The 20,631-nt window shown below is 34.3% G+C and overlaps 1 protein-coding gene across 1 annotated transcript in view; it reads left to right on the top strand.

The window, feature by feature from the left end:
• The first annotated feature begins 13,677 nt into the window (after positions 1-13,677).
• The window catches only part of LOC145277931 (ankyrin repeat and SAM domain-containing protein 6-like), a 75,648-nt gene continuing 68,694 nt past the window's right edge, over positions 13,678-20,631 (top strand). Inside the window, exon 1 of the mRNA XM_080130007.1 lies at positions 13,678-13,908. The gene's annotated coding sequence lies outside the window, so the exon portion shown is untranslated. The remainder of the gene's footprint in view (positions 13,909-20,631) is intronic.

A 20,631-nucleotide genomic window follows, 5' to 3' on the forward strand; every position in this document is an offset into this window, starting at 1 on the left:
GACTACGCTAAATACGAAAATCACATTGAAATTTTGCAGAGACAAATAGTTATCGAGATATAAAGACCCATATTATGCACTGTAATTCTGTGGCGGCCATTTTTTATGCACGTGCACACGATAAACACGTCTATTTCTCTGCAAAGTAGACACATTCATCGCGTGTAAAAACATAGCAGCCAGAGAATTACAGTGCATAATACGGGTCTTTTTATCTCGATAACTACTTGTGTTTGCAAATTTTAAATGTGATTTTCGTATTCAGCAGTCGAAAACCTCTAAAAGTCGTCATTTTAAAGAAAATTGTGGATGTGTTATTGGCAGCTCCCGTTACTCTCGCTTCTCTTTATTTGTCCCTCAGTCCTCATTTTTTAATGAGTGGTTTTTCTGACAAAGGGAGAAGAAAAAGCTGTAATCTAGGTTGACAGTATTTTGCACAAACAGTCGACAGAGATGGCAGAAATTTTCTGTTTGTATGTCTATCCTTGTAGCCATGTCACTAGTAAGGGTGCTGGAGGTAAACGTTTTATTTGGGCTGACGTTATCCGCCTGACAGTCAGGGACCTGAACCTTGGATTAACCACTAAGGAGGCTGTCCTATCAGCAGGTGCAAAGTACTGGGGCTGCTGTATTGCCATTTGGTGAATGGATTCTGGATCATGCAGTAGCTTCTGGTGGGGTCTCTCGATGCCATATTAGTGGGTAATTGTTACCGCTTTACCTTATCATGTTCTACAAAAAAAAAATGTCTTTGTTTCTTTTTCTCTCTTAGTTTCCCCTCTCTGTCCTGCTCTAAGCAAATCTGACGACCTAGTCCACAAATTCCAAAATTCCATCACGACAACGTAGACCCCCCCCCCACTACCATGTCTCCTTCTCTAACATCAAGGGTCTACGTTCTAACCTTCCAGAGGTTGAAACCCAATTACAGGAGACTAAACCAGACCTTTTATTTTAAAGTGAAACTGGCATTAGACAAACTATTTCCCTAGATGAGTTCGCAATTAAAGGATACTCTAACTTAACTTTTAAATCTAACCCCCAAGATCGCCATGGGCATGGAATATGTGCCTATATTAAAGATGGCTTTTCATGTGGTAGGGACATCTCCAGAGAAGATCCTAACTTACCCTATATGTGCCTCCGGGCTGCACTAGCTCACACTACTGCATTTATATTTACTCTCTATTGTCCCCCCCCCTCACAACAGTGGAGTTACTATTTTTAAAAGCATATCTGAGAAAATTGATCAAGTCCTATCTCCTTATCCTTAAGCTAACATTCACGTATGTGGAGACTTCAATGTTCACAGCATGGAATAGTTGACCCACTCAAAGAAGACCGATGATGAGGGGAGGTTCTGTCATGATCTCTCCATTGCTTATGACCTCACTCAGATTGTTCACGAACCCACCCGTGTACCCGACAATGATGGCCAATATGCGAGTCTACTAGACCTTTTTCTCACAACTTGCCCTGAACTATGTTCAGTTTCTGTTCTGTCTCCTCTTGGATCTTCCAACCACTCTGTTGTATCAATTAAGATAAAAATGAAATGTAATAAGTCCCCAGACATACCTCTCCATCGTACAGTATATCGATACACTAAGGCTGACTGGGATATCTTCCGTACATTTATATCGGATCTACCTCTGCGTTCTATGTTAAAAAGGGATGTGTACTCTATAGTATCAGACCTGACTGAATGGTTAATCGTAGGTATAGACCGTTTCATACCCTTGAAAAAGTTCCAGCAAAAAGCTAACAGCCAGCCATGGTTCTCTCCAGAATGTGCTGCTGCCATTGCGCACAGAAATCACTTTTTCCACTGCTTCCAACGTAATAGATGTATGGAAACTAAAGCCGCTTTCAGGACTGCCAGCAATCATTGTAAGAAAGTAATAAAGAATGCAAGAGGTTGTATGCTCAGTCTGTCAAGTCCAAAGTAGCTGAGCAGCAGCTTGGATCCCACCAGTTTTGACAAATAGCAAACAGAATCCTGAACAGAAGCGTGTGCTCTATCCCACCTATTATTAATGAACCTGAGGTAATCTCGTCAGTATCAGACAAAGCCAAACTCTTTGCCAAGAACTTTGCAGCTAATTCTACTCTTTGCAACCAAGGCCACCAACCCCCAATATTTCCCCCCGTATCAGAAAACACACTATGTGATATACATATATCTGTACGTGATGTTGCCAAGCTAATCAAAAACCTTGATTCCAGTAAAGCAATCGGCCCTGACGGTATTCCAATTATAGTACTCAAAAAACTTCAACCAGAACTAGCGCCCATACTTACAAAGCTGTTTAAATGTTTTCTTAAGGAGAATTGCTTCCCATCACCCTGGAAAATCTCATCAGTATGCACTGTATTTAAGAATTCAGGTTATCGCTCATCCCCCTCTCAGTACAGGCCAATAAGTCTCCTGTGCGTCATGAGTTAGTTGCTGGAATCTGTGTTAAATACAGAAGTAATCAACCATCTCAGCAAAAATAACCTTCTTAGTGACACACAATATGTTTTCCGTTCTGCTAGATCTACAGCAGATGTGCTTACAGTTATATCTCATAGAAGTAGCAAATCTCTCGATGGAGGCAACTTTTCTAGGGCAATTGCTCTTGACATATCTAAGGCCTTTGATAGGGTATGGCATAAAGGTTTATTTCATAAGATCTCTAGTTATGGTATAGCTGGAAATGTCTTCTCAATCATTAAATCATTTCTTTCTGATAGGTTCATAAGAGTAGTAGTTGATGGGCAAAAATCAGAAGCTCACAGTATTAATGCTGGACTCCCTCAGGGATCCATCCTGGGCCCAACTCTTTTCCTGATCTACATTAATGATCTTCCAAATCACATCCTTACATCATTTGTAGACATTTATGCTGATGACACTACCATTTATGGTAGCACATCTAAGACAGTAAATGAAGAAGTTCTCTCCGACTTTCTCTCCTCTGATCTTGAGCACCTGGTACAATGGGGAAAGGAGTGCCTGGTTACTTTTAATGCATCTAAAACCAAGCTTTTATCTTTAGATCATCAACGTTCTGATCCACATCTGGCATCAATTGAAATGAATGGTTCTTGTCTTGAGGAGGCCTCAAGTTTTGACAAGCTTCTGGGCTTGACCTTTACTCCTGATCTTAAATGGAATACGTACATCAAATCTGTTGCCAAGGCTGCTGGAAAAATGGTGGGATCCTTCTATCGATCCAGTGAATATCTCACTGCTGATGTGGTTCTCTATCTGTATAAGAGTCAGGTACGTCCAAGGATGGAGTACTGTTGCCACATCTGGGCAAGAGCTGCTAGAAGGGACTTGTTCTGCCTTGATAGAGTTCAAGGTAGACTTCGTAGCCTCGTAGGAGATGTCCCTTTTCTCTTCCCTGCAACCTCTATCTCACAGAAGAGATGTTGCGAGTTTGTCTCTGATGTATCGTTATTTTCATGGAAAGTGTTCGACTGAGCTTCAGTCTATGGTCTCCACTCGCCAAACTTTCTCAAGAAACACTCGTCTAACTGAAAACACTATCAATAATTCTTCCCCACTCTTTATCTGTGCCTAAACCTAAATGTAGATTCCATGAACAAAGCTTCTTTCTTAGAACTGCACACCTATGGAATTGTCTTCCGTTTTCTTGCTATCCAGCTGATTACAATATGGTTGTCTTCAAGTCTAACGTAAACAAGTTCTTGATGAGCCATTCCACTTGTTAACAAATTTACCGAATTTCCATTACTAACGATTACTATATTGTCCAATTTCTACTGTACACTCTTTAACCCTTATCCTCGAGTGGCCTCTTGGCCTTGATAAGTGGTGATGCCTATGTAAAAAAAAAAAAAGGAAAAAGGTGGACCTAATGTAAAAATTTATCAATAATAATAATAATAATAATAATATAAAGAAAAATTTGTATGATGTATGTGCCCATAACGTAAAGAAAATATCGCACACCAAAAATTACTAGCATTGTAGTTTTAAAAAAATGACCCTGGTGTCTAAGTTAGACACTGTCTAACTCTGTCCCGTGGGGAGGCATTGTAAATAGGAACATTATAGTTTTATTTTTAAATAAGAAAATCAAACTTTAGGGCACAACCTAAGAAAATTAATAATTCAATACAAGCTTCTGAAACAACAAACACAACAACTTCAATAAATGTAACAAAGAAAAGGTTTATTCAGGCGAATGTTCACAGGGAGATATATTCCTGGGTAAAAGCTGGTCTCTGTCCACCTGGTGCTATCGTGGTAGTTATTCCCAGGGGGAATCGTCAATACCGGATGAAATAATACAGAGGTGGAGAGAGAGCGAAGAAAAGGGTCTGATCCGCTTGGCGTCTCTCTCCGTAAGGAAGAGCTTTCTTCAAACCGGAAGCTGTCCGATTTCCTTGTGGGAGAGAAAGGATCAATGCGCCACACCCCTGATTGGTCAGTATATGGCCAAATAACACAGGGGAGAGGCCTTGACTTGCGAAAGAAAAAAGTTCCATTTATTTCTGCTAAAATATGTCGGTTTAAGCAAAAACAATATTACATACTTAATTGTCATGTGGAAAATAGTAATATATCCAAAAATAACGAAAATTCATTGAAGAGAAAGTTATTTATAGTGAAAAATAATTTTGGCGGACGTACATGAGTGAGGCGAGGCCAGGCCTCCTCTAGCGAAATACGCATCGATTCCGATGTTGTATGCAGTTCTATTGAGGGAGCGCCTAGTTTTTCTTATTTATTTATTTATTTATTTATTTATTATGGCTTGAACTTTGCACTTTTTCGGATTGTTTTTTTGGGGGGGAGGGGGATATTTTTTATTTTTCCTTGAACATTACGCTTTGCGAATTATTTTGATATTATATGATTTTTTCTTTTTTTTTTTTTATGGCTATTTTTTTTCAATGGAGATTATAGTTATAGGTAATTATTAACAGGAAAATTGGTGCAAGTCCAGATTAGCACCTGTGGCGATAAAGAAAAAGCTTCAGCGTGTACCTACCTCTCACGGAATGTCGTCGGTGTTTTTTCTCATATCAAAACACAGTGAAATGTTATTTAATGCTAATGCACTCATTGATCTACGCTATTTTTAAATAGTACCTTTAAGTTTGATTAAAGCTTTACAATACCTGTTTTTATTAAATTATTAGGTGAAAGTACAGAATAGGTACACACAACACCCTTCTGTCCCCATGTTAAGAATGGCTTTCTAAATAATAACGTCATTATTTAAAAAAAACTACTCAACGAGAACACTCGTTGTTTTTCGTTGTTTTTCGAGCTGTTTTTGTTATAATAATTATTTTTTATTTAAAAATTAAAATTAAAATTTCAAGTTGGCTTGAACTTTGCGGATTCTTTTCTTATTATTGTTTTTATATTCTTTTATTGTTATTGGTTTTTTTTTGTGTTTTTCGGCCGAATTTAACAAACAAACAAACAAACAAACAAACAAAATTAAAGCAAAGCAAAGCAAAACAAAAAAATTTGGTGCTTATGCATTTATGTTACCGTTATTTTTTTAATGACATCCCATGAGAGGTAGGTACATGCTAAAGCTTTTTGTGCTAATTTGGACTTGCATCAATTTTCCTATTAATAATTACCGATAACTAATCTGCAACCAAAAAAATTATCCATCCAAAAAAGCAGAAAAAAATCATATAATAACAAAATAATTTGCAAAGCACAAAATTCAAGCCAAAATAAAAAATATCCATCCAAAAAAAAAACATAACAAAATAATCCGAAGAAGTGCAAAGTTCAAGCCAAATTAAATAAATAAATAAATAAATAACTAGGCCATGCACACGAAAGATTTTCCTAGTAAAAATAATAATTGCTCCCTCAAATGAACTGCGTACAACATCAGAGCCAATGTGTATTTCGCTAGAGGGGCCTCACTCAAGTACGTCAGCCATTTTACATTACATTTTAATGGTGACTTAGCAAATAAATCCTTTTTTTTTTTTTTTTTTTTTACATTTTAGCCTATTATTGTAGCCCCAATGCCGCCGCGTCGAATCTTTCAAAAATGCAATCTGGACAAGGGGACACTTAAGAAGAACGATGTGCTATAAAATTCTGTTTTAAACTTGAAAAAAAATGCCACAGAAACGTATGAAATGCTTCAGACTGCTTTTGGACCATCTTGTATGAATCGAGCATCAGTTTTTGAGTGGCATAAGAGATTCAAAGAAGGCAGGGTATCTGTTAGGGATAATGAAAGCTGTATAAGGAGTAAGGAAGTCATAACACCAGAGTTGATTGGCCAAATAAAGAATTTCATGAATAAGGATCATCATGTGCCTATAAAGACAATAATTGCACAGTTTGATGTCTGTGTGGAAACTGTACACACAATTATTCACGAGGAACTGAAGATGCAGAAGATTTGTGCAAAGTTTGTCCCAAGGGTGCTTAGAGAAGATGAGAAAGAAAGACGTTGTTATGACCAAGATGGGCATCAAGACAGTTCCTCACCCTTCCTATAGTCCAAACCTTGCTTCCTGTGATTTTTGGCTATTCCCTAAGCTCAAGGAAAACCTTGGAGGCTGTCATTATGAGATAATTGAGGAGATGAAAGAGGCTGTGACGAGGGTCATTGACACATTCACACAATAAGACTTCCATGGGGCTTCCAGAAGTTGTTGAAACATAACAAATGCATTGCAGCCAGAGGAGATTACTTTGAAGGGAACTAGAGTTTCATGTATGTACTATCAATAAAAGTGCCCATACGAAGAAAGTCTGGAAACTTATTGAAAGTACGTTGTGTATGATATTTTCTTTCCATCACGGATACGTACATAAAAAATTTTCTTTATTTTTCATTTTTATTTATTTATTAATTTATTTTCATGAAGCCAGATGTGGTTTTGAGAAGACAGTGCACTAGGATAAGCACACTCAGGCCTACAAAAAATACTGGAATGTTTCTGAATTTTTGAGATTAAGATTGATTATATGTTTTATTTGGGTTGGGTGCTTATTCAAATTAGCACTTATATGGTAACAAAAGTAAAGAACACACAGGAAAGTCTGTATTATGTACGTATCAGTCACTGATCAAAGATGAAATATTCCAAAATTCATGTAATTTGAGGTATTAAATTTTTTATTCGGGCAAAAATTAACATGAACAAAAAACTTAGACACAAGGCCAACTCAAAAGGGGATGGGGGTCGTTGGTCATCCTTGTCACTCCAGAACTAAAGAAAAGTTTCTCTTTATTTATTTAATGATAAAAAATGTCATTATTTTTATTTATTTATTTTGTTTTTGGAATCATTTAACATGAGGCTTCATAATTTATGTATTCGTTTCGGTATAGGAACGCGGAGTCTTGTAACTGTAGCCCAATAATAGCTGCTTTTGTTGCAAAGATGGGCGAAAGGTGGTTAAACCAATCGACCATACAATAGAATTTAAAACACAGCTACAAAAAGAGAAACGGCAATAGCCAAAGAAAGAATGTATAGAATAAGGGACAATGCAATAGAGTTTCATTCTATATTAATAAACAACTTTATTTGTCATTTTCATTAGTAGCTTGTACAAGAGAGAAACGGGTTAGTAGGTGGAAGTGTTATTTTCTTTAGTAGCATTGGTAGATGCGTGCAAGAGAGAGAGACGGGTTAGTAGGTTGAAGTGTTTTTGTGTAGAGATAGAATTAATATCATATCGTCTAAAAGTGTAAGCCATGTTTAGTTTCAGAAACGTTTCAGATGGTTCAGTGTTCTAAACAAGTCTCGAGAGGTGACTGGTTTGCAGTAGACAGAACAGTTTCCGATGGTTCGTTGTTACACACAAGTCCTGAGAGGTGACTTGTTTGCAGTAGACAGTTCCACAGAGCAAAAGATTTTTACCATGTCGAGATGGAAAAAAACATGTGAAATTGCTCCAGAAAAGGTTTAATACTTATGAAGCAACTCTGGTTTCCGATTGGTTGGTAGCAGAACGTGAATTAATTTGATTCGTCAGTTCCTAGCAGCATCGTTTATAAATAGAATCGTCCGACTGTGTGGGATCATACCCCATTCTTGTTCCAAAATATTGCAGATATTAGAATCAATATCATGCCGGCTGTTTGAAGAAGAGAACAGTTCAGTCTACACACGTTTATAACTAGTAGTTGGGACAAAGGGAAAAGAGAAAGAAAGGGCAAAGTCTTCCATGTGTTAACATGTTGTCATGCGTGTGTATGAGTTGTATGTTCTTTAGCATGACAAAGAATGTTCGTTTGGGTAGTCCTGTAGAATGATAAAGTTTGTGTGTGTACAGCGCGTGGAAATAAATGGTAGAAGAAAGCCATTGTTAGCTCGTTGTACTCACGTTCAGCCTGGGGCCTAAGCCTCAGCCGAAGTCTGCTCCCAGGCAGGGTCAGGTTGAAAGAGGGTCAATGGTTTCAGGTTTCACCTTTTATATACTCTGTCACGTGATAGAGAGCTGGCTTGTGGTTGGACAAGCCAGAGAGAAAATGGATTTCAAATATCGAAGTCGTGAGAAGTAGTCTCTGCCTGTAATGTAGCGGGTGTCAGCTGCTACAGATACCCCCTTGTTGGAAAAGTTTTTGAAAGAAAACCAAAAATTGTTTATCGAAATAAAAGAAACGTTCTTTTATGTGTGTCAGTTGTAATTTAAAAAATTACAAGTATTGAGGATTTTGTAATATGTCCGTTCATGACAGTTGCTTGTAAAATCCGTCTTTTGTGTCAACACGAGGCTTGTTGCTTGTGACGGTGTTCAAATTTGTTTTGTAGAATTGAAAATAATTTCTTTAAATTTGAACATTTCCAGTGGAATTTGAAGTCGTTAAGTTGCTCGTTGCTAAACATCGGCCACAAATCGATTTGTTTAGTTCGGTGGAGGTTGTGAAAAAATAAATGTTCTTTTGTGAAGAGTGTTCTGGATGGCTAGTTGCCAGTAACGCGTTTTTGTTGGACTCGACTGTTGAGTAAACAGTTATTTATTTTTTCTGTGAAAAAATGTTGCTTTTCTGTGAAAAGGATTTTTTTTGTAAGATAATTTTGAGAGAGAAATGTTTTTTTGTAGCAGAAAATATTTACACCATGTGTGTAAATGGAATCGAGTTGACCCATGTTTTTGTTGTTGTTGTAATATGTGCGGTGTGCGTAAAAGGCAGGGAGTTAGTAATAGACAAAGGTAGCATGCAAAACAGCGAAAGTCCAGGCTAGATATTAAAATTTTTCGTACACTAAGAAAGTGTTAAGTCTTTTTGTAGGCTGTTGTTTTTTTTTTTATATGTAGCTGTTGTGAAGAAAAAGGCGTTTTTTCTTTGTTTTGTTATGAGTAAACGTATCTGGTTGAAACGTTTTATTCATTTATTTATTTTTTATGTGAGACACGTGTCTTTGAAAATGTTTCAGCGTTTTTGTTTTACTTGTCCAGCAATGATGTTTTCTTTTCTTTTCGGTGAAAAGAATGTCTGGTGTTAGAACAGTGTTCTAGAGAATCCTCAAGTGATGAGTAAGTGACATTTGAAGATTGTTTTCGCTCGTCAGTGTAAAATGGTAGTTTTTTTTTATATGCTCCTTTGTTTTGTTTGTGACGAGTACGCGGGCAAAATGAGTGTTTTCTTTTTTTAAGGAAAAAAATTCTTTGGCAATGTGAAATGTAACGATATTGAGAGTTTGTTGTTTTTAAGCATAATGAAAATAATAAATAAAGCCTAGAAAGTTACGTGTTCCGGGGTCACCATTTTAGTTAATAAAATGAAGACAAAACAGAATGGTTGTGTCTTCATATCACGTCAGGTTCACCAAAATATAGGATAAGGGACAATGCAATGGAGTTTCATTCTATATTAATAAGCAACTTTATTTTCCATTTTCGTTAGTAGCTTGTACACTAAAAAAAGAGGTTAGTAGGTGGAAGTGTTATTTTCGTTAGTAGCGTTTGGCAGATGAGTACAAGAGAGAGAGAGAGAGAGAGACGGATTAGTAGGTTGAAGTGTTCTTGTGTAGAGATAGAGTTAATATCATGCCGGCTGGTTGAAGAAGAGAATAGTTCAGTCCACATGTGTTTATAGCTGGTAGTCGCCGGGGCAAAGGAAACAGATTAAAAGAGAAAGAAAGGGCAAAGTCTTCAATGTGTTAATGTGTTGTCATGCGTGTGTATGAGTTGCTACAATGATTTACCCTCGAGAACTAGAAGAAATGACTTTAAAAGAAATAAGTCAGGTTATCAAGGGAAACATGAGGCTAAAGAAAAGACTGATGATTGCAGAAAGGACCAAGTTTATGACAATGAAGCATGGAGTGGATGAACCGATAGTAAAATATTTAAGAAGTGCGAGTAATTACTGTGACTTTGAAAAACTAGGAACAGAAGAACAGACAACAGAAGAAGACTTAATCCAACTAAGATTAATTGCAGGTATGCATAATTCGGCACATAGAACGGAATGGAACAGTTACAACTTACAAACATGCCCTTGAATATGTGTCTAGAATTTATACAACAGCAGGAATTAATACATACCTACAACCAAAATAAAAAAAACCTCCTACGAAGACACGTCTGACACGTATACAATAGAAACGAAAAGAAAATATGTACGTACTGTGGAAAAATTCATGAAAGGTAAAAAGGAAAATGCCCAGCGTTTGGAAAAACATGTTCAAAGTGTTTAAAAAAGAATCACTTCAAAGAAGTATGTAAAACGAACAATGTGGAAAGAATAGAGGATGAAAATAGACAAGTCTTTAATGTAAAGAAGGATACTGGATCAAGGAATGGAGATACAAAAATAAAAATGAAAATAAACAATTGTGTTGTTGAAATGTAGACAGATACTGGCAGTGAAGTAACCATAATACCCAGAAATTTGTGGGGAAAAATGGAAAAACCGCATTTTAAAAAAAGCAATGTACAATATATCCAGTTGATGGCTCGATTATGGCAATTATAGGTTACTTTGAAGGTTCAATAGAACTAAAAGAAAAATATGAAGTAGTACCCATTATAGTTACAAATTGCCGAAAACGCATTGGCTATTAGGGAATGATGTATTAAAAATAAATTCAACAAAGTTGATTAATGAGATAGAAATGGAAAAAACAGGAAAATCAAAAAATTATGAAACTAGCCTGAAATTCAAAGAAAATCCCCCCCTCTCCTACTACGAAGCGAGGAAAGTACCAGTGTATTTATTACCATTAGTAATAGCTAAGTTGCAAAAGTTAATGAAGGAAGATTCATTAGGACCTGCCCATTCAGGAGGAAGTAAATGGACATCACCCACTGTGGTATTAAAAAAAAAGATGGTGACGTGAGAATTTGTTGACATTATAAAATAGGGATGAACCATAAAGTTTGCGCCAACTCGTACCCTATTCCGAATATGGAAGTAGCTTTACATAAACTTGCCGGAATGAAAGTATTTTCGAAGATAGACCTAAAATCAGCTTGCCACCAAATTCCCATAGATGAAAATTTTAAAGAAGTGACGACGATAAACACACCTATTGACCTGTTAAGGTGGAAAAAGATGTCGTAATATATATATATATATATATATATATATATATATACATACATATATATATATATATATATATATATATATAATTTTAATGTTTTAATATTATTTCTTTTAAATGAGTGGTTTATAAGTGAAAATAAAATAAAGTTGTTTAAAAAATAATAGAAATATTATTTTTTATTTTTTAAAAGACACGTTCATGCAGCCATTTTTTCTACATAATGAAATTTTACGAGTTAAATATTTTTAAATTTTTTCACTTTAAAAATCTATCAAAATTTTTCTATTGGTTCAATTTTTACGATATTTTCAAGTTCAATGTGAAATTTTATGCTCTTTCCAATAAACTGAATATAATATTCTAGACAAGCGTATTTTTTTAACCCTCCCCCATTTTGAAATGTCTATTAAAATGAAAATAATTAATCTTCTCACCTCAGATTTACATATCACAAATTGAAGATAAAAGATCAATAAATAAAATAACTAATTTAAAAAAAAAGAATAGTTATTTGCATATTTACCTGTAAAGTCCAAAGTTTGAAATTTTTTTTTTAAAATATCATGTTGATTTTTTTTTGAGTGAACCCTTATAATCTTGTTACATTGTTCAGAAAATTTCGTACAATTACGACAATTTTTTCTATTTCATTCGATGTTTTTTTTGTTTTAGATATTTAAAAAAAAAAATTCACTCCATAAAGAAGAAATAAAATATATTAAATCAAAAACTCATGTATTTCTTTGATAGAAGAAAAAAAAAATCGAAAATTCGTCGAGTGATTTGCGTTTAATCGGCGAAAACTGATGAGTGCAATGTGATCATTTTTTACATACGGTAACCCATATCGAGTAACTTTATTGACTGCAAATATCTAATTAATTCCAAAGGGAAGATAAGGGGAAATAAATTAAATGTTTGTTTCTTCATATAGTTACCATTGAGATTACTTTTGAAATGTATTTGGTCTAATGTGTCGTTTTTACGTTTTGGAAATAATTATTTATGTCTCTTTGAGGCCTCCATATTTGACAACTTGAAAAATCGAAGAAATACTGCTCTGGCTAATGGCAGATAACGAGTTGCAAAAATGCGGTTTTCTGAAACCCTTGCTTAAAAAATCCTTTTATTTAAAAAAAATACATGGAATATAAAATATAAATATGAACAATTCTTATAAATGAAGAATGAAAGCACCCATTGGTTAGTATTTTTTTTTATAGGTAAGTGATTTTTTGGTATTTATATGTATTTATTAGATTTGGATTGAGTTAAAATTCGTTGAATTTCGTGAAATCTTTTTTAAAGAAAACCGACGAAAAAAAAATATTGTATTTTCTTCAATTAAACCTTTCATTATTTGAAAATTTGGTCTTTTCTCATTTTGTTGAAAAAAAAAATTAGGGTTTGAAATTACATTTTCATATTGTTATAAGCTTCGAAACAGAGAGAGTCTAAATAATCAAATGTTTATTCACTAGTTTGTAATGGCGACTTCTGACACTGCTAGTGAAACAACAACTATGAAAATAAGGATAACAATCTGCAAAAGAATGCATAAAAAAATGCCATTGTTCTTTTCCCTTTTCTTTTCTTTTTTTTTAACTAGAAACGACTATTAATTAAAAAAAAAAAAAGCAACAGAAAAATCTTTATGATGCCCTTTCCAAAAATCACATAGATTGGCCAAATAGTTTTTTTTTATATAAAGAAAATCATCTTTTTAACGATTTAAAACGATTAATGTAAAATCGGTAGCATTACAAGGTCTTATATCGTAATTATTGTGAAATGTCCCCCTGTTTTTCGTGATAGCAACGTGAGACAGTTCCTTTTTGCTTGCTCATAAAATTAGGTTTTCATTAGTTAAAAATAAAACTACTTGATCAATTTATGTTATTTTTAGAATATGAAAATTTCGTTCCGCGACAGTGCGACTGCGACACGAATATACACCATTTTTTAAAAAAAATTTCCCAGTTTATGCAAGTATTCATATCATGAGATTATTTTCGTTAAATGATTTGAAATTACAAACGGCTGTAATTAAAAAGTTGGAGATTTTTCTTTTTTTTTTTTTTTTAATTGATCCATTTTCGCGATCCGAAATCTTTGTTTACTTTCGAAACGCACGTGGAATTACCGGAAGTGCGGAATGTTGTGACGTCATCGAGTTGTCAAAATGGCGAACAGTAATTAAGAAACTTTCGAAAAACTTTCAGAAAAGTTTGAATGGAACCTGTCCATGCGATTAAACAGATTCGTACACGAAGAAAACTACCTAGTTGCTCATCAGAAGATACATATATGGTTAAAATGAGTTTTGTTTCAACTTTTTAACGATATAGACATAACTGATAAGTTTTGGATTGGCCGTAAAAAACTGGTGTGGTGTGTTTCCGAAATTATTTTTTCCTTTTTTTAAGTTTTCTTGTAGTTGATTTTAAGAAATGTTGACTTTTTTATTATTATTTTTCTGATCTATATTTATTTTAACTTTACCATAACTTTTTAGAAATATTAATTTATAATATTATTTATCATAATTTTTTAAAAAATCTGAAAATGTCTTAATTGCCGCGTATTGTACATTAGTTACCATTTTAAAGTTTTTTATGCACGTTTGTTACCGTGCTGAAAATAACGTTATTATTTAGAAAGCCATTCTTAACATGGTGTTTTCTAACTATTCTCTACCTTTAACTAACAGTTTAATATAGAAGATATCGTAAAACTTCAATTTAGCTTGAAAATACTGTTTAAAAACAAAAATAGCGCGGTAACAAAAGTGCATAAACACCCTTTTTTTTTAAATATAGCTTTCGTTTATTTCTGTTTGTTTTTTTTTCTTTAACAGAAAGTAAAGAACTTCTTCGTAAAAGATTTTAATGTCCTAGATTATCTACCGAACTAATTATTCCTGATTTCTACAAAAAAAAAAAAAAAAAAAAAAAAAAAAATTCGGTACTTATGCAGAATACGTTTTGTACTGAAATAATGACATTATTATTATTTAGAAACCCATTCTTAACGTGTACAGGATAGGGTGTTTTGTAACTATTCTGTACTTTCACCTAACCATTGAATGAACAAAAGATGGTAATCTCAAAGATCAATGCCCGGAAAAAAAAAAAAAAAAAATCAAACTACCAGAAGTGCATACGGTTGATTGTGCAAGGCAACCGAACGGAACGGAGTCACGGAGACACAAAAAACGAAACCATATATTTATTTTAAAAAATCCCCCCAAAACTTTAGTTTTTACTTTTGTTATTATGAAAAAAAAAAAAAAAAAAAAAAAAAAGCACTTGTATTATCAAATAATTAAACAAGCGGTACTAGTGCAGAGAGTGATCCGGGCGTAAATAATAACGTTATTATTTAAAAAGCCATTCTTAACATGGGGAGGGTATTTTGTACCTATTCTATACTTCAATCTCTCTCACAACTGAATAAAAAAATATATCATAAAACTTTAATTAAACTTGGAAATATGATTAAAAAATAGCGCGGATCACTCTCTGCACTAGCACCAAACAAACATTTTATTCAGAAAAATTAATTTAGTTTTAACACCTGTTTTACGACGAAAAGTCATTTTATTTCGTGATAACTCAAGAAGTGGGGAAATAATTTAATAATGTAATAAATTATTTTATACAATAATTTAATATTTGATAATACAATGTGGTTTTTTTTTCGTTTTTTTTTTCGTAATAACACAAGAAGTGTAAAAACTAAATTAAAAGTGATAACATAAGTGTGAAAATATTTATTTCAAAAAGATTATTTAAAGAAATGTTTCGTGATAACACAAAAAATGTTAAAACTAAATTTTTTTGCGCTTATACAGTTTAGTCAAGACATTAAAAAATGAAAATATTAAAAAAAAATTATATTGTACATACTCGTTATAGTCTGAAGTTCTCTGAAAAAAAAATTTCACTTAATTTCATCAAGTAGTTTTTATTTTACAGCGAAAAAACAATTCGTTAGGATACCGAGCAAAAGGTTCGATTTTTAGGAAGAAGCTAGTAATAAAGATGGGAAGGGAGTGTCGGCGCTTTTAACTGGAGTTATCTCCCTTTGGCGTGTTCAACGAATTTTGTAATGGCTGACTTCAACGCGCTCTCATAAAAACGTATTTTTCTGCTGTAAAATAAAAACTACTCGATCAAATTAAATGATTTTTTTTTTTCGGAGATCTTCAGTCCAAAACTGATACGTACAATATAACCTTTTTTCGATATTTTCATTTTTTAATGTCTTGACTAAACTGTACAAGTACCTTTTTTTTTTTTTTTTTTTTTTTTTTTTTTTTTTTTTTTTTAATATTTGTTCTATTATTTGATAATACAAGAAGTGTTTTTTCCTTTTTCTTTTTGTTTTATAATAACACAAGAAGTGTTAAAACTTAAAATAAATGGTGGGATCCTTCTATCGATCCAGTAGATATCTCGCTGCTGATGCAATTCTCTGTCTATATAAGAGCCAGGTACGTCCAAGGATGGAATACTGTTGTCACATCTGGGCAGAAGCTGCTAGAAAGGACTTATCCTACATTGGTAGAGTTCAAAATAGACTTTGTAGCCTTGTAGGAGATGTCCTTTTCTCTTCCCTGCCACCTCTATCTCACAGAAGAGATGTTGCGAGTTTGTCTCTACTGTATCGTTATTTTCATGGAAAGTGTTTGACTGAGCTTCAGTCTATGGTCCCCCCTCGCCAAACTTTCACAAGAAACACCGTCTAGCTGAAAACGCTATCAATAATTCCCTTCACTCTTTATCTGTGCCTAAACCTAAATGTAGATTCCATGAACAAAGCTTCTTTCTTAGAACTGTACACCTGTGAAATTGTCTTCTGTTTTCCTGCTTTCCAGCTGACTACAATATGGTTGTCTTCAAGTCTAACGTAAACAAGTTCCTGATGAGCCGTTCCACTTGTTAACAAATTTACCGAATTTCCATTACTAACGATTACTATATTGTCCAATTTCTACTGTACACTCTTTAACCCTTATCCTCGAGTGGCCGCTTGGCCTTGATAAGTGGTGATGCCTTTGTAAAAAAAAAACAAAACAAAAAAATTAAAGTAATTTTTTTTTTAATAAATGTATGGTTCCGTTTTTCGTGTCTCTGTGATTCTGTTCTGTTCGGTTGCCTTACACAATCAACCGTATCCACTTCCGGTAGCTTTATTTTTTTATTTTATTTTTTTTTTCTTCAAGCACTCATCTTGGAGATTACCCAAAAGATACTGTAAAAATTGAATTTAACTTGCAAATCCTAAAAAAAAAAAAAAAAAAAATGGTCCGTATTCTGCAGAAATACCAAAAAGTCAAACTACTGAAATCATTTTAAATTGTCCGATTTATTGTTTTTTTTTAATTTTATGTGAACTTTACTATTGGCAGCATAAACTATTATTAGTTAGGAAATTCATCAAAAATAGTTTGTTAGCTAATATTTGTGACGTATTTGTGTTAATGGAATTTATAAGAATTTGGAGTTTCGTATTACGAGTAAAGTAATAAGGTGTCCGGTGCCTTACTTTCCGTCAATAAATAAAATTTGATTCCTTACTTATTACTTAAAATTACAAAACTTAACAATGCTTATAATTTCTCAGATATTAACATTTTTTATGCAAATAAGTCACAAAATACAATACAAAAAAATTGTTTGTTAAAAATAAAACTGTCGTAACTGTATATTACAGGGGGTCGAAAGATGAAGGTACCAATCAACTGTACAACTGATAAGAATTATTTTATATCAAGATGGGAATTTTAACTAACATGTTCGATGCTCTCTGTTGAAGGCAAGAAATGAGACAATCACAAAACAAAAAATCCTACCTGTAAAATTCAAGACAAACTTTATTGGTACACAGGATATTATTGCAAAATAGTGCGCCCATCTTGCGTCCAACTTGGAGCTGGTAGTTTGCTTCAATGAAGTGATAGTTTGAGTCCTTTTGCGTTCTGCAATGTTGTCGTAGTGTGTCTGTCCCATTGGGCCTGCTGGCCCTAAAAAATTGGTAGCAATGCAAACAGGCTGCATACCGAAGATGAAAAGTTCACAATAAGAAGTCCGTAATGCGGTTGTAGACATTCTGTCTTATAAGTAAGCCTAATTCGTAGGCTTTTACAAATGTTCTATACTTCATCCACGGTTGAGATCTGAAGTAAAGAAGGCACTAATGTTAGCGCCCAAGTCTCCTTCCTAGAAGACATAATAAAAATGAGTCCTTCTTCCTTCTCTGGTCTGGAAAGAACTAAAAAAAACCTGAAAAGGAAATAGAAATTGGCGCCAAAGGCATGTGACACGTCTGGTTAGATTCAACCAATCAAATCGATCGATACAATGGCAGTTAGGGCTTGTATTATGACTGAAAAATTTCTTACACAACTAAGAAAGTAGACACAAGGCAAAGAGGTAACGGTAATAGCAAAGAGATGACAGAGACAGATGATCGGTTAAAGATGATAGATTACGAGGTGCCTTCAGTAATTTTCTCGACCTTTTTCATATGAGCACTTTTATTGGTAGTACACACATAAAACTCCAGTCCCCCCCAAAGTAATCTCTTCCGGCTGCAATGCACTTGTACCATTCAAGCAACTTCTGGAAGGCTCCATGGAAGTCCTTTTGTGTGAGCATGTCAATGACCGTCGTCACAGCCTCTTTCATCTCCTCAATTTCTCATAACCACAGTCTCTAAAGTTTTCCTCGAGTTTAGTGTATAATCAAAAGTCACAGGGAACAAGGTCTGAACAATAGGGAGGGTGAGGAACTGTTTTGATGCTCATTTTGGTTAAATAGTCTGTGATAAGGATCGAGTTGTGGACTGGGGCATTGGGACAAACTTTGCGCATCTTAAGTTCCTTGCAAATAATTAATAATAATAAAGCATCTACAACAATTTTGAATTCCTGTATGAAAAATCTGGAAACTTATTGTAAGCACCTCGTATTTACCACAGGAAAATGATAAATCATAAGGCAATGCAAGTCACATATCTGAACCATTTGAAGCAAGAACAGGCATCTTACGGGGTTAAAATTGAGGTGTGCTTGAGGTAGGATAGTGTGCTTCAGGTTTGTTTGTAGACTGGATCTGATGCTTGACATCAGTGTGCATTGGATCAGGTGCATTAGACATCAGTGGGCACTGGAATGGGTAGCCAGACGTCAAGGGATGCTGGAACTGATAGTTGGATGTTGACGCCTTGTCTGGAGCGATTTTTGTTTAAAAAAAAAATCAAGAATTTTATGTGAGTGGGTAGCTGGAGCTGGTGTTGCAGGAGCAAGGAGTTGCAAGAAGCTTAAGGGGTGAGCTGGAGTTGCAGGGGTGAGCTAGAGATGGAATAGCAGAGTGCGAAGGAAGTCCCAAGTAGCAGTAGAGAGTGAAGTGTGTATAATATGCAGGTAGTTTGTGAGTCGTCCTTAATGGACAGTTTAAATTTCATATTTTTATAGCTTAGTAATTAGCCTTTTAAATGACTGTTTGGATACTGCTGCTGCTGCCCAAGTTCACACGGATGCTGAGTTTTGCCGACTTGATAAGAGTGCGTGAAGTTGGGATTGGGAGTTTCCTAGCTCATAGGCCAAGCTCAATATTTTGCTGAAATAGTCGCTTATTTTACAAAAAGGTGTTCAGGTTACAGGAATTGGCTAAAATTAATTCCAGACCGGATTTCTTACAGTCAAAAATGTCTGGGATGTTTTTCTTTTGCCTGTAAATGTATTAGTCTCGGTCTAAAATTACAGTCTGTTCTTATTTAGTGTGCAAAAAATTAAATTTGAGTCTTTCTTTATTATTGAAAAGGTCATTGATATTCCTAGCACGTGTGGTTGTGACATGTTTGGGGAGCGTCAGTCTCTACCAACAGGCATTTGTAATTGTACTGTTCTAACATTCTCATGTTAATAAAGGAGCAATAACCTGATACCATGGCATGTATTTACTTTATAGAAATTATGTTGCCAATAGTAATTTTACTCTAGCCTAATTATTCCTGATTTTATATGTTAACAAGAAAAGGTACAGAATTCAGATAGCATTTTCAAGTTAAATTCAATTTTTACACCATCTTTGGGTATTAAATTGTTAGGTGAAAGTACAGAATGGTTATAAAATATCATACCCTGCCCATGTTATAGCATTACAAGCGTATGCTGTATTTTCGTGGACATTGGCAATATTACATACTTAATGTGCTTCAACAAGTCATATTTTTTTTTTGGGGGGGGGGGGTCAATTTTTAAAAGAATTACATTGATGGAAAGAGAATAGAATAAGCATTCCAATGATGTTAATTTATTTTTCTTTTATGCGTTCAATGTTTTTATGCTTCAAGTTAAAAATCAAAAAATGGTAAAAAAAATAACGACAGCAAAAAGGGAAACTGTTTTTTCAATGTTTACATTTCATACGTTACGTTTGGATACATATGTGCAAGTCAAATTTCAATGGATATGGCTGGAATTCTATAGGCTATATAAGCATAGAAGTCCATCTCTACTGGACTTTGATTTATATTTTTACGACCACAGGAAGCAAAGTTATAACCGAGCAAAGTTGACGAATATTTCAGAATTGATAAGATAAATCTGTATATATTATCAATTTTCATATATATATAATAGTTTCAGAATTATTTTCATGTATAATATGTAAATATTTGATAATTATTAATTGTGCGGAAATTTCTTTAAAATGTTATCTTTTATAGAAATTCAAATCCGCTTAATGAGGAAAATGGCTCGCTATCTTCATTTGTATTCTCTTAAAAATAAAAAATAAAATTTTTTCTGCTTTCAAAACGAAAGCTGGCCCTGTCGGTGGGGCATTAGAATACGCCGACTGCCCCTCTGCAGAGGGTAAAAGTCCCTCAATGGGGGTCCTGGATATGACCTTAAACTATATCCAGTGGTGAGGCCCCAGCTTGGGGGCTTTGGGGAGTGTGGAGCCACCCTTTAATTACCATTGCTCCCAGGTCCACTCTGACCCGGAGTGGTAATACCTGTTAGGGTCCCAACTATGGGTTAAATAGAAACCGACGTGAAAACAACAAATATATTCTATTAAAAAAATTTTTCTTTAAAATCTT

This window comes from Euprymna scolopes, chromosome 6 (genome assembly GCF_053919585.1).
Source record: "Euprymna scolopes isolate OS-2025 chromosome 6, ASM5391958v1, whole genome shotgun sequence".
Lineage (NCBI taxonomy): Eukaryota > Metazoa > Mollusca > Cephalopoda > Sepiida > Sepiolidae > Euprymna > Euprymna scolopes.